Here is a 14,996-nt window from a genome sequence, read left to right on the forward strand (position 1 = left end):
AGCTGCTGAAAGAGGGGAGGTTGGTCAGCGGAACGTTGGAATGGCCGGGTCCACCAGTAGTGAAGCTCAGCTGAAATTCATGTTAGGATGGGTTTTAAGGAAAAGCAAGAAACAGAAATGGAGGAAATTACAGAGAGGACCAAACAGCTATTGGTCTGATGAAGTCTTGGGCCAAATTGGTGACTGTTTATTCCCCTCCATAGATGCTGCCGGACCTGCTGAGTTCCTTCAGCATTTTATGTGAGTTTCTCTGGACTTGCAGCATCTGCAGAATTCTTGTGCCGTGCTCCACCCCTTCCCTCCACCGCCTTTTTAAAAGAGTCAAGATGAAGGGTCTCGATCCAAAACACTGACGGTTTATTTCCTTCTATAGATGCTGCCTGACCCACTGAGCTCAACTGCACTTTGTGCGTATGTTGTTCAAGATTCTCAGCATCTTCAGAACCTCCTGTTTTTAGGGGGTGAAGACACAACTGCCTACTCAGAAATGAGGAAGACATGGGGCATGCCAGAGGTCAGGATTGGATGGATGACTGGGTTAGGACAGTGCTCGTTTCCAATGCAGTCACTGCAATGTACAGTTTCATGCTGTTATGTGATAGAAGCATAGGTAACAGCCATTCAGCCCATCAAACATGCCTCACCATTCAGTTAGGAAACTCATTCCACCAACACTCAGTCCACTTTCCTTGACTGATTTCAGATTTTAATTTAACAGTTTAAGCTACCAATGAGGCTCTTGTCGTGGGAGGATGCCCCACCCCATCACTCTTGGGTAAGCAAGTTTACTCTTCTGAATTTTCTTGGTCTGATTTAAGGCTGTGGTCATCTGTGATAGATTCCTGTACCAGTGGAATAAATGTCTCTGTGGCTACCCAATCAATTCTCTTCAAAGCCTCCATGGGATCATCCATTAGCTTTGCCCACTGAAACTCTGTGTACAGCACTCCTCTCATCCCCAAATTTTTCAGATTTCAGATTCAGATTTATGCACATGTGCATCGAAGCATTTAGAGAAATGTGTCATTTGCATTAACAACCAACACACTGGTGGGGTAGCCTACAAGTGTTGCCACACGTTGCAGTACACCCACAATGTTCAGCAGAACAAGCCCCCTTTCCCACCCACCCCTCACGCACACAAACTGGCCTCCGATCCCAGAGTAGTCCGCTCCGGGCCTCTAGGGCACAGGGCCAATGAATGGCCCCAAATGGCAAACTGAAGCAGAACAGAGGACGTAAGGCTGGTGGCTGTTACAGAGTCAGGGACAGCTGAGCCCCTGGAAAGAAATGGAAGTCAGGATGCAAACTTTGAAGTGAGATACTGTAGCATTAGTGTGGCAGGGTGGGCCAAAGGAGGTGTAAGACGCTCCTTCACTCCATTAGCCTACAGATCACCCTTGGGCAAGGTGTAGCACCTGCTCAGCACCCCCCCCCCCCCCACCCTGCCCAGTGAGGATCACATGAAGCCAAGGGATGGCTGTATAAGCAGCTGGTGCATGTCACAAGTTCTTGTTCTGTGACCAGTGACGCCAGGCAGACAATCTCTGATGAGTATTGATAATGGTTGGGGTCACCCGTCTTGTAAAGACACTGCCCAGAAGGTGTAAAATGGCAAACCGCTTCTGTAGAAAATATTGCCAAGAACAATCATGTTCATGGAAAGACCAGGCTTGTCCACGTCATCTGATGCAGCATATAACAGAGGATATGTTGCATTGTTAGCCTGCATCAGCCAGGAAGTGTAGGTTGAAGGGAGAATGAGAACATGTGAATTAAAATACAGGTAGCAATGGAAGTGGAGGTTTATATGAGGTGCAAACTGCTAGTCACATTATTGGAATTATTAAACGTTCCCATGGCAAGAGAAGGTTGATGCGGGGAAAAGAGAAAACGTATATTTGTAGACCTATCTCAGGGTCAAATACAATGGCAACTTTGCCATCAATCTGGTTCAGCGTTAGAAGGTTACCGTCAGAAATTGTTGGTTTAAGTACCATCAGATGTTTGAGAAGTCTGACAATCCAGCGCTGTACTGAGTGTGTGGATGTCCCAACTTTAAAACCAAACCTTAACCAATGCTGACTGCGAACATTTGGCACATTTAGGAAGCAGAGCAAGTTAGTTTCTGCTGGAGTCCTGGCCATTATTTATTAATCAAACAACACAGTGCAAAGGCATTAGTACATTGCTAATTACAGGGGGTTTCACAGCCTGGGCATTTGCAAGAGTAGCGTGCAGAGGGTGTGCTATCAAAGGATTCCCATGGGGAAATTGACAGAAACCAACTGTAGTGCCTGGAGACAAATTTCTATTAATCTGTACCACCCAAACACAACATTTAGCCTGTTGTCTTATAACGGCACAACCTTCACGTCCTTTCAAAGAACATTTCAAAGCAATTTAATGTAGATGGAGCATTGACTCTGCCTAAGGCAGAAAAGAAAGAAAATTGTCCTGTAATTTGTCTTTCCTGAGGCTTTCAAGAGTTGCACTTTGGCCATACAATTGGATTGAAGCCAGAGGGAGGTCAAATATTATTAAAAGTTAAAAGTCTTCTTATTCTGTTTGTATGTAATCCATTTATAACCCACTGGCAAGACTGTTAGGCTTTTAATTTACATTATTAGATGATTCGGGTAACACTTGGGAGTGACATATACAAAATGTTGGAGGAACTCATTAGGTCAGGCCGTATCTATACCTACCTCCGCCCATTACACCTCTAGCGTTTCGGGCAGCAATGAAGGTCTCCGCCTCTGGTGAGGTTCCGCGCTTCCTTCATTGTGTCAATAGCTCTCTAAGTCAGTCATGGAAGTACCAGGTGGAGACTCAGGAATACCTTCACACACAGAAGTAGAAGGATTCTTCACTGCTGTTTCTGTAACAGTTTTGTTTTACCAGTCAGAGTTGTTAGTCCTGCGCTGAACCACCAAACCAGAACGACTGGCGGACCACTCTTAGTGTGACCTCTACCCTTTCACCTGTTTGGCATGGGTGCCCTGTGGTGAACTACATATACCTGTCTGGATACGCCCCCCCCCCCCCCGCTGACTGCTCCTGTGGCTCCTCCCACAGACCCCTGTATAAAGGCGATTGGAGGCACTGCTCCTCCCTCAGTCTCCAGGATGTTGTATGATGGTCTCTTGCTGCTGATAGTGCTCTCTCTTCCAGCTAATAAAAGCCTATCTCTCGCCTCACATCTCCGAGAGTTATTGATGGTGCATCATGCCCCTACCAGGAACCAAAGCATAAAGCCCTAGATCCAGACAACATAGCTCTCTGGGTCTTGAGGCATACAAGCCTCCAAACCCTACATCAAGTCGTGGTCCTCTTGGAGGAGGCCATATCTATGAAAATGAATAAACAGGGGGTTCCGGTGACATCATCGTCGAGAATGGCAGCTTAAGTCACTAGCTCCTCCGGAAAAGCGCTTATTAAGCCCCGTTATTCCATCAAATACAATATTTTTTGAAAAATATTTGAACTGAAAAGAGGGGCAAGAACGGGGAAAAGGAACGGATATAAAAAAAGTGACACTGCGGAGCCTGGGTCCGAGAGGAGTGCAGCGAGCGGCTCTCCTACCTGACCGCGTGCTAGCGAGGCGGCTGCTGGGCCTCGCTCAGTCGAAGCGGCGAATATGTTTGAAATCCTGAAAGAGATAATGGAGGTCCAGAAAGAAATAAAGCAGCAGCTCTGGGATATTAAGGCAGAGCTCGCCAGTGTTAATCAAAAAATAGCGATGGCAGAGACTCGAATCGAGAAGGTGGAAGATCACGTTCAAAACATGGAACGGATACTGAGCAAGACAATAAAAATAATACATCACCAAGAAGGTAAACTGCTTGATCTGGAGGGAAGATCACGGCAGAAAAATATCAGAATCTACAATGTTCGAAGGAGTGGAGGGCTCGTCTATGACGGAGTTTGTCAAAAATTTACTGTGGGACGCATTGGATCTTCCCTCAACTATGGAGCTGGAAATCGAGAGGACGCACTGCGCGCTGGTTCCGAAACCTACCCAGGACAGAAAGCCACGCTCTATAATAATTAAATTCCTTCGGTACAGCACCAAGACGCAGATTCTACAAAGGGCCTGGGGTAAGAAGAGAGTGTTTTTCGACGATAAATTAATATATTTCGACCAAGATTACTCCCCCAACAACGGGACGCGGTTGTACCAGACGGTGGAAGAGGCGACTACAGACATGAAGGCCAGAGGTTTTTCCGTCAGTGTCACCAAAATGAGCGAAAGCCTGACTGAGGAACTGTCCCGCTCCGCTTGGGAAATAGTGCGAGAATCAAGAAGGCAGGAGACGGGAGGAGACCGAGAGAAATATATCAGGAAGAGACCGGGAGTTTCCCAAAGACAGTCCTCACCCCCTTCAGAAGAGCTATAAGGTTTAGCTAACTTTAAAAATGTTGAGAAGCTAAATGAAAGCAAAAGTACATGGTGATATACCTATCTCGAGAAATACTTATTATAATGTGGATTTTATATTACTTAGTTGTTATTCTTTATTCGCTCACTTACTCCTTTTTCCCCACCAAAATGAGAATATATATATATATGTATGTATGTAATGTGTGTGTGTATATATATATATATATATATTTGTGTGTGTGTGTGTGTGTGTGTGTATGTATATATATATATGTATATATAGGAGGAGTACACAGGGTAATCTTTTCTATGTAATGGATTAGTTCACTGACTTATGAATACTGCATTGGGGGCCCTCAACTCACAAGTAGGAAGGGGTTATCCCCCACAGCTAGACATTTCCTCTAGCTCAACGCAGGGTCATCTACTAGAGACCTCAGCCTTGGAATCACACATTTGTTGCCATTTTTGTTATTATCTGCGTTTCCTGGTTCGTATTTGTTCAAGGAGTAGATCGATTAAGTTTTATTCTAATTTCAATGGTACATTGACAGATAAATACAGATGGCTAAGGACAAGGTAAAATTCATTTCTTTTAATGTCAATGGGCTATTAAATCCAATCAAGCGTAAGAGAATTTTGGAATCAATTTGATTCATACTGGGAAAAATGGTTTAACTAAATAATGCCTCATAGGCCTGATTTTATTCTCACAAATCAATGAATCTGTTGTAAAAACAAAAGATCACGCCCTACTTGTACATAGTTCTGCCCTTTTGCTTGTTTTTTCTTTCCACTCTTTTCTATAAGTGTGTACCTCAGATAAATACTTTGTGGAGATTTGTGACATATATGATTATATGATATATATGTACAATGTCTGAAATACATCTTATGGAAATGTTTGTTTGATGATGAACTTCAATAAAAAAATAAATTACAAAAAAGAAAATTTAAAAAAAGGAAATGAATAAACAGTCGACGTTTTGGGCCAAGACTGGAAAGGAAAGGAGAGAAAGCCAGAATAAGAAATTGGGGGAAGGGCAAAGAGTACAAGCTCGGAGGTGATAGGTGAAGGCAGGTGGGCGGGGGAGGTGGGATGGAGAGAGAAGCTGGGAGGCGATAGGTCGAAAAGGTAGGGCTGGGGGAATAATCGGATAGGAGGGGAGAAATCATGGGAGGAAGGGAAGGAGAAGGGGCACCAGCGAGAGGTGATAGGCAGGTGAGGAGAAAAGAGGGGAGCAAGAGTATGGAATGGAAGAAGAAGGATGGGGGAGGGGGAGAAATTACTGGAAGTTAGAGAACTTGGCTTTCATTCGGAATATCCTGACTCCGTGTCCAAGGGTGATTAGATCAGATGAATTCTCTCAGTTCTGGGCTGGACGTAGTAACACAGAACATTCCCTATCGTGGAAAGAGAAGTCAAATGCTGACTAATTTCTGTTTGAACTTTAATAGCATATCACTTCACTGGCTCAAACACTGTCCTTCGAGCCTCTTTGCAGACAAAATGAAATTAATCCTGAATCTGAGGAAAGTTTTCATCTGCCAGACTATGAGCTGAGGCAGGGATAAATCTTTATTGTATGATTCAATTCCCTCTGGCAACATGCCTGAGGTATAGTGTATCCTTGATCTCAATGGACGCCACAATAAAGACTCTGATATGCCATCAGAATCTATTATAGTGATTCAGCGACCCATAGCCTGCAGTCTCTATGCCTCTCCTTTTCTCATAATGCTTGCGGCATGGTTACAGCGGCAGTGATCACTGATCGGGGCTCAATTCAGGGCACCGCAGTAGCATAGCAGTTAGCGCAATGCTATTTCAGCTCAGGGCATTGGAGGTTGGGGTCCGGTTCCTGCGCCGTCTTTAAGGAGTTTGTGTGTTCTCCCCATGACTGCATGGGTTCCCTCCCACAGTCCAAGGATGTACCGGTTAGTGGGTTAACTGGTCATTGTGAATTGCTCGGTAATTAGGCCAGGGTTATATCGGTCGTTGGACTGGAAGTGCTTGTTGCACGTTGTATCTCCACATAAACAAATAAATATTTCACACCACTGTCTGTAAATAGTTTGTACATTCTCCCTGTGACTGCATGGATTTTGTCTGGGTGCGAGCTAGTCTCTTGTGTCCATTTGAAGCTTCTGGTTGCTGTCCACTTCAGTAGCTCAGGCTGCTGGGGTCCTGGTTCTCAATAAACAGTCAAACCGAAGATCAGAAGCAGAAATTTAAACTGTCTCTTCCTTCCCAATGATAACTCACAATCCTCACAAAGTCAGATTATAAACAGAAATATAAATATGAAGAGAAGAATCAATAGGCCAATCAAGCCATCAAGTCTGTTCTGCTATTAACAAAGACCAATCCCGTGATCGATGATAAGAGGCATTGACAGAGTGGACAACCGGCACCTTTTCCCCGGGATGGCAATGGCTAGTACGAGTTGATTGGAGGAAAGTATAGGGGAGGGTGTCAGAGGCAGGTTTTTATTTTACACAGAGAGTGAGGAGTGTGTGGAACATGCTGACAGGGGTGGTGGTAGAAACAGATACATTAGAGACATTTAAGACAGCACGTGGATGAATGAAAAATGGAGGGTTATGTGGGAGGGAAGGGTTGGATTGATCTTAGAGGCAGTTAAAAATTTGGCACAACATTGTGGGCCAAAGGGCCTGTACTGTTCTTTTTCTAGACGGGCATTTGAATAGAGACTGTGGACCTAAAGAGGGCAAATGGGATTAGTAAAGATAGGTACTGTGTGTCTGATACTATATTGGATAGCCTGGCCTAGGCTGAACACAGAGAAGCAGTCATAAGGAAAGTGTACCAGCAGCTTTACTTTCTTTAGGAGTTTAGGGAGGGTTGGTTTGTCACTGGTACAGATTTACTGTTGAAAGTGTCAACACTATCTTCATGGGGACAAGCTGGGATACTGATGCACTACACCATCTGTCGGTTTAGATATGGGGTATATGGTGGCGTGTATAACCCAGAGCAAAACTTCAATGCAGGGCACGGCCAATTTACTCAGAATGCATTCAAGGCTTCGGAAGCAAAAGATTGGGCCTTAAAACATGGCAACCAGGCCTTCTGTGTGCAGCAAGCTCCCACAACAATGACAACCATTTTAAGTAGGTTAGGCAGCATCTATGGAAAGGACTCTCGTAAACCTCCTCTGGACCCTCTCGTACCCAGGGCATGCCCTTTTCTCACTGTTACCATCAGGTAGGAGGTACAGAAGCCTGAAGGCACACACTCAGTGATTCAGGAACAACTTCTTCCCCTCTGCCATCTGATTCCTAAATGAACATTGAATCTTTGGACACTAGTCACTTTCTTTAATATACAGTATTTCTGTTTTTGCACGTTCTTTTTTTATCTGTTCAATATGTGTATTTGATTTGCTTGTTTATTTATTATTATTTTATTTTATTTTATTTACTATTATTATTTTTTCCTCTCTGCTAGATTATGCATTGCATTGAACTGCAGCTGCTAAGTTAACAAATTTGTCATCACATGCTGGTGATAATAAACCTGATTCTAATTCTGATTCTGAATTCCTCCGCAATCTCTCCAGCTACTTCCTTCAGAACCCGAAGGTGCATTCCATCAGGTCCAGGAGATTTATCCACCCTCAGACCATTAAGCTTCCTGAGCACCTTCTCAGTCGTAATTTTCACTGCACATACTTCACTTCCCTGACACTCTTGAATGTCCGATATACTGCAGGTGTCTTCCACTGTGAAGACTGATGCAAATTACGCATTCAGTTCCTCTGTCATCTCTGCGTCTCTCGTTACAATATCTCCAGTATCATTTTCTACTGATCCTATGTCTACCATCAACTCTCTTTTACCCTTTATATACTTAAAAAAGCTTCTTTGATATTAGCTGCCAGCTTCCATTCATAATTTATCTTTTCCTTCCGAATGACCTTCTTAGTTTCCTTCTGCAAGTTTTTAAAAGCTTCCCAATCCTCTATCTTCCCACTAACTTTGGCTTTCTTGTATGCCCTTTCTTTTGCTTTTACTTTGGTTCTGACTTCACTTGTCAGCCACAGTAGTGTCCTTCTTCCATTCAAAAATTTCTATTTATTTGGAAAATATCTGTCTTGCACTTCCTTCACTTTTCACAGAAACTCCAGCCATTGCTGCTCTGCTGTCCTTCCTGCTAGTGTCCCTTTCCAGTCAACCTTGGCCAGTTCCCCTCTCATGCCATTGTAATTTCCTTTATTCCACTGAAACACAGACACATTGTAATTTAGTTTCTCCTTCTCAAATATCAAAGTGTACTCAATCATATTGTGATCACTGTTCCCTAAGGGTTCCTTAACCTTAAGTTCTCTTATCACCTCCAGATCTTTGCACAGCACCCAATCCAGCACAGCCAATCCCCTAGTGGGCTCAACAAGTTGCTCTACTAAGATATCCCTTAGACATTCCACAAATTCTCTCTTGAGATCCAGTACTGACCTGGTTTTCCCAATCCACTTTCATGTTAAAGTCCCCAAAGGTTATCATGACATTGCCCTTCTGACACGCCTTTTCTATCTCCTGCAGTAATTTGTAATCCACATCCTGGCTGCCGTTTGGAGGCCTGTATACAACTGCCATTAGGGTCCTTTTACCCTTGCCATTTCTTAACTCAACCCATAGAGACTCTACACCTTCCGATCCTATGTCATCCCTTTCTAATGATTTAATATTATTTCTTAATCATAGGGCCATACCACCCCCTCTGCCTACTAACCGTTCTTTCTGATACACCGTATATCCCTGGACGTTCAGCTCCCAATGGCAGCCGTCCTTTAGCCAAGTTTCAGAGATGGCCACAACGTCATACTTGCCAATCTGTAGCTGAAATTTCAAAGTCGTCCATTTTATTTCTTATGCTGCGTGCATTCAAATACAACACATGCAGTTCAATCACTCAGCACCAATGTGGGGCAGATTTTTGGCAAAAGATTTGGAATCATGTAACCAAATTGCAGTTGATTCGGATCATAAATCACAAATCATCCAGTTCATAATGTAAGTGCCAAGATTTAGATGCAACACCACAGGAAAACTAGAAAATACTTTCCCTTCAAATATTCACTGTTTCTCAAGCCAGGAATGTGCAGAACTTTCCCTCTGTGTCCTCCTGTTCCTCCCCCAACATGGCCCATGTGGACTGGGATAATTGTGGCACAACGTGCTCCCTTGAATCACGATGCAGTTAGGATAAAATTTGCCGAGGTGAAACCCTTAAAGGGATATTCACTGATACAACTGTGCAAGACTCTTTACCTGAGGTCAGAAGGAGCTGGGCTTTTAGACCCCACATCTGAGGCCTGGTCCACGGCCCACCGGCACTGAGGGAATACTGCACTGTCAGGAGGGCAGCACTTCACGCCTTTCCCCAGTAATCAAATTCAAACAGAACACAGCACTTCTCCCCAGGAACCTGGAGAACGCCTCCTCAGCATTGAGAACATCTTGAAAAGGCAACGCCTCAGATAGACGGCATCCAGCATTAAGGATCCACATCATTCATGGTGTGCTCTTTTCCTGTTACTACCATCAGAAACGACGCACAGAAGCTTGAAGACACGCAGTCAATATTTTAGGAACAGATCCTTCCCCTCCACCGTAGGGTTTCTGAGTGGACACTGAATGCTTCCTCACTATCTTTGCTCTCTTTTTGCACAACTTATTTTTGTAACTTATTATTTAATGTAATTTTTAAAATATATCTTTCTTATAGCAATTTATTGTATACTTAATTTATTGCACTGCACGGCTGCCACAAAGCAGCAAGTTTCATGACATATGTCAGTGATAGTAAACCTGATTCAGAGGAGTATTATTTCAATTGGGTTATTTCCAAGAGGTTTCTATAGTAATAGTGGATGCCTTGGCCATCAACTTCCATTAGAACCTGGAATGGTTCCTGCATACTGGAAAAATAGCAAATGTGGCCCCACTATTTCAAAGTTCAAAGTAAAATTAATTATCAGAGTGCAGTACAGACATGTCACCACATACAACCCTGAGACTCCTTTTCCTGTGGGCATACTTAGCAAATCTATAGCACAGTAAAGGCAGCATGATAGCGTAGCAGGTAATACAATCATTTTACAGCACCAGCAATTACCAATCAGTGTTCAATTCCTGCCACTGTCTGTGAGGTGCTTATCTAAGAGTTTTTTTTTATTTCCCCCTACCATCATCCCTGGCAGTGTGTTCCAAGCACCCACCATTCTGTGTAAAAAAGAATCTACATCTGACATCTCTCCTGTACCTTTTACCAATCACCTTAAAATTATGCCCCCTCGTATTACACATTTCTGCCCTGGCTAAAAAATCTCTGGCTCTCCATTCGAGCTATGTCTCTTGTCATCTTGTAAACCTCTATCAAGTCACCTCTCATCCTGTTTTTCTCCAAAGAGAAAAGCCCCAGCTCACTCAACTCATTCCCATAAGACACTGGCAGCATCTTGATAAATCTTCTCTGCACCCTCTCCAAAGCTTCCACATCCTTCCTATAATGAGGCAGCTGGAACTGAACACAATACTCTGTGTGCTCTCGAGAGCTGCAACATTACCTCGTGGTTCTTGAACTATATCCCCCGACTAATGTTGACTCCACTTTATTTTAAAGCCAGTGCACACCACATATAGAAGCAAAAATATGTAGGGTTTGACCACAGCATTTTTCTTGATTCCATCTTCTAGACTCACCCTCCCAATCTATCAGACCTCCTCCAACACTGCCGCCCTGTGGGATACGCTAATTCCGGCCTCTTTCTTTTATATCTCTGTTTTCAACCATGCCTTGAACTTGTAAAGTCCAAAGCCCAAAGATTTCCCTTTCCCCAGACTCTAACGACCACGCTTTTAGGCAGCTCTCCCAATGGTGTTGAATTCTCTCTGGTTAAACTCCTGTGAAATGCCCATGAGCTGTTTACCACAGTAATGATGCTACATACACTCAGCGGCCACTTTATTAGGTACCTGGACACCTGATCATCAATGCAAATATCTAATCAGCCAATCATGTGGCAGCAGCTCAATGCATAAAAGCATGCAGACACGGTCAGTTGTTGTTCAGACCAAACATCAGAATGGAGAAGAAATGTGATCTAGGTGACTTTGACTGTGGAATGATTGTTGGTGCCAGACTGGGTGGTTTGAGTATTTCAGTAACCACTGATCTCCTGGGATTTTCACACACAACAGTCTTGAATGGCGTGCGAAACAAAGAAAACATCCAGTGAGCAGCCGTTCTGTGGGCGAAAATGCCTCATTAATGAGGGAGGTCAGGGGAGAATGACCAGATTGGTTGAGGCTGGAAGGAAGGTGACAGGAACTCAAATAACCACACACTGCAACAGTGATGTGCTGAAGAGCATCCCTGACACACAACACGTCGAATCTTGAAGTGGATGGGCAGCAGGCCATGAACATACACTCCGTGGCCACTTTAGTAGTTCCAGGAGGTTCCTCATAAAGTCCTCTGAGTGCAAACACAAAACTCCACCCACTGATTTCTCAGTCGGGTTGTCCCTGCTCAGTGCTTTAATTTGCTAGTTCCTGCTCCTCGGAGTTTAGCTGGGTTTATCACCTAGGGTCAACTTACTTGTGACTATACTGGTTGGGGGTGGCGATGGCTGTTAGTCGTTCAATAGCCTGACTTTTTACTCTGTTTTCTCTTCACGGGAGTGGTTTCGGGTTGGGAGCATCAAGCAGGGATTAGACATTGAAACGTTAACTCTGTTTCTCTTCCCACAGATGCAACCTGATCTGCTGCGAGTTTCCAGCACTTGTACTGTATTTGTTCCAGATTTTCAGCATCTGCAGGTTTTTTTTTTGATCTGCTCAGGCTGTTTCCAACTGCCCTCAGCAGAGTCGAAGTGGAGGACGCCAAGAAGGTGATTCCTCATGTGTAGACAAGCTTACCAACACTGATTGGATATATTCTTGCATGGACCCCCAACCTCTAGTCATCACCAAACACAACCCCGCTCCCACTGCCCATCATTTTTTCCATCTATAATTTCTTCTTTGAACATTATTCAAAGAATAAACACAAGATGCCTGAAACCCTCACAAAGTTCTGAAAGAACTGAATGGGTCAGACGTCATCTATAGAGGAGTAGAAGCAGTGACGATCTGGGCCAAGGCTTTTCATCAGGACCCTTCATCTATCCAAAGAAACTCTAAATCCTCTACCTTTTATTTGATTGAAGACGCAAGTGACTGCAGATGCTGGAATCTTCAGCAACAAGCAATCGGCTGGAAGAACTCAACAGGTCAAGCAGCATCCATGGGAGGAAAGGAATTGTTGCTATTTGGGGTCAACGTGTGGCATTGGGACCTGACGCAGGGTTTCGACAATTCTTTACTCCACTCCCCACACCCCGACAGATGCTGCTTGGCCCGTCATGTTCCTCCAGTAGATTGTTTGCTGCAGTTTGTTTAATTACTTGGCACAGTACCCCAGGAGATGTAATCTTTAGTTCCTGCAGCTCGTAGACAAGCCCATGTGTAGAAGGCTTTCCTTGTGTTCCCTAGTAGCACAAGGGTTATGTGTAATTTCCTACACCCACACAGTATTTTGCAACATCTCAGATAATTCTCCTTCTATGCTGATCTTGAAAGACAACCGATGAAACACATCAAAAGGCAAGATTTGTACTTGAAAATATTAAATATTCATGAATTTGCCAACCTGCATGATATGCAAATAAGTGACAATGCACAGAACTGTACCACGCTCAAATATATGTACTTGAGAGTTCTGTATAGTTAAATATCTAAGCATTTTGATCCTTCTGTAACACAAGAGATTCTGTAGATGTAGAATCTGGATCAGGGACCCAACCCGAAATGTTGAGTGTTTATTCCCCTCCCTAAATGCTGTCTGATCCGCTGAGATCCTCCAGAATTTTGTGCGTTGGTCCTTCCGTACTCACCTACCACAAGTAATGTGATATGTGATCATTCTTTTGAATCTGCTCCTTCAAAAATGTGTCCTTTCTCATGAAGTTCTAAAATAGAAGAACAGAAAGATCGGTGTTATTTGGCACATGTACATCGAAACATGCATCCTGACCATCAGAATCTGAAGATGTGCTGGGGCAGCCCACAGGTGTGACCCTGCTTCTGGCACCAACGTAGCACACCCATAACCCAGTAACCATACCCTGTACATCTAAACCCACACAGTCACAGGGAAAATGTATAAGAAAGGTTAGAAGGCCCTGCAGGACCCACACCGAATACATCATCTTCAGCTTTGCTGGGTAATCTCAGTGCACCTCAGAGCCTGCTGTGGAGAGAGAACTTATACTGAGGAAACATAATGTCTGGTCTTTATTTCCCATCAACTAAGCTCAGATTCTACCACTTATCTCCTCACTAAGTGCAATTTATAGTGGCAAGTTAATTCACACGTGGAGCATTGTGTTCAGTTTTGGTTAGCCTGCTACAGGAAAGATGCCATTAACTTGGAAAGAGTGCTGAGGAGATTTACAAAGATAATGCTGGGACTCGTGGGTTTGAGAAATGGAAGGAGGTTGAACTGATTGGGACTTTATTCTTTGGACCATAAGAAAATGAAGAGTCATTTTATAGAGGTGTACAAAATCTTGAGGGGCAGAGATTGAATGAATATGCAGTCTTTTCCCCAGGGCTGAGGTATCCAGAGTTAGAGGGCACAGCTTTAAGGTGAGTAGGGAGAGATTTTATAGGAACCCAAGGGGCAACATTTTCAATGTGTGGAATGAGCTGCCAAAGGAAGTGGTTCAAGTAGGTACATTAACGATGTCTAAAATAGACTTGGACAGGTACGTGAAAGTTTTAGAAGGACTTGGACCAAAAGTAGGGAAATGGGACTAGCCTTGATAGGAATCTTGGTTTGCATGAAACTGTTGGGCCAAAGGGCCTGTTTCCTTGCTGTGACACAATGACTATGACAGCTTTAGGGCGTGGGAGGGAATTGGAGCACCCAGAGGAAACCCATATAGTCACAGAGAGAATACGTGAGCTCCAATGGACAGCACCCAATGCCATAAGACCACAAGATACAGGAGTAGAGTCTGTTCCATCATTCCAGCCTGGCTGATTTATTTTTCATCCCAACCCCATTCTCCTGCCTTCTCCCCATAACCTTACTAACTTGATGAATTTTTTAATATTCATTGTGTAGGTGGGTGATGGGAGAAGTAAAAGGAGTATGTGAGAGAGGATAGATTTATGGGGAAGTGGCCTTCTATTTCATAACGAAATAACCCTTACTAATCAAGAACCTATGCTTTAAATATACCCAGTGACTTGGCTTCCACAGCTGTCTGAGACCACAGATTCACCACCCTCTGGAAATTCCTCCTCATCTCTGTTCTAAAAGGACGTCCTTATATTCTGAGGTTGTGCCCTCTGCTCCTAAACACTCTCACTATTAAAATCATCCTCTCCAGATCTATTTGAGGCCTTTCAATATTCACTAGGTTTCAATAAGATCTCCCCTCATTCCTCAGTACTCCAGTGAGTACAGTCCCAGAGCCATCAAGCGCTCCTCATACGTTAACCCTTTTGTTTCCAGGTTCATTCTTGTGACCCTCCT

Source organism: Hemitrygon akajei, chromosome 21, assembly GCF_048418815.1.
Source record: "Hemitrygon akajei chromosome 21, sHemAka1.3, whole genome shotgun sequence".
NCBI classification, from domain to species: domain Eukaryota; kingdom Metazoa; phylum Chordata; class Chondrichthyes; order Myliobatiformes; family Dasyatidae; genus Hemitrygon; species Hemitrygon akajei.